Genomic DNA, 549 nt, shown 5'->3' with positions numbered 1-549 from the left:
ATATTGACTTTGGCCGTTGTTGTTTGACCCCAGACCAAAGTCATTTTCGTACGCTAGAAGCGGGCCATATCTCACTAAATACTTGGGAGCTTCAAAATTGGTTACCTAAATACCACTAGCGATATATAGATGAATCATGTTAGTTTTCTTTAAAAAAACAAGTAGGGAGATCAAGAGAAAAATATTCCTTCCAAGGTCTCTTTGACCGATGACCTACAATAAATAAAGCCAAAATTCCATTTCACTATATTAAACCAATCTAATTTCTATATGATGTTAAAAAAAATAAAAAATAAAACCCTCTATATGTAAAAGTGCTACGGACAAGCTGGCAAAATATCCTGCTTGAGAAAGGTCTACTTCATATTGGATGGCACATCAACTTTTTATTTAGTTGATATAAAGTGGGATGCTCAACCAAGACCCAAGTTAAAATTTTTTTTTTTTTTTCTGCTTAGACTGTTATTTTGATGATGACGCAGATGGAATAATAGCTCAATGGTGTTCTCTCTAATTTTTTTATTCATTTTATTAAGAAAGTTCATTTGC

Source organism: Macadamia integrifolia, chromosome 11 (genome assembly GCF_013358625.1).
Source record: "Macadamia integrifolia cultivar HAES 741 chromosome 11, SCU_Mint_v3, whole genome shotgun sequence".
NCBI classification, from domain to species: domain Eukaryota; kingdom Viridiplantae; phylum Streptophyta; class Magnoliopsida; order Proteales; family Proteaceae; genus Macadamia; species Macadamia integrifolia.
The sequence above is the reverse complement of the archived record's forward strand: the minus strand, read 5'-3'. Positions refer to the sequence as shown.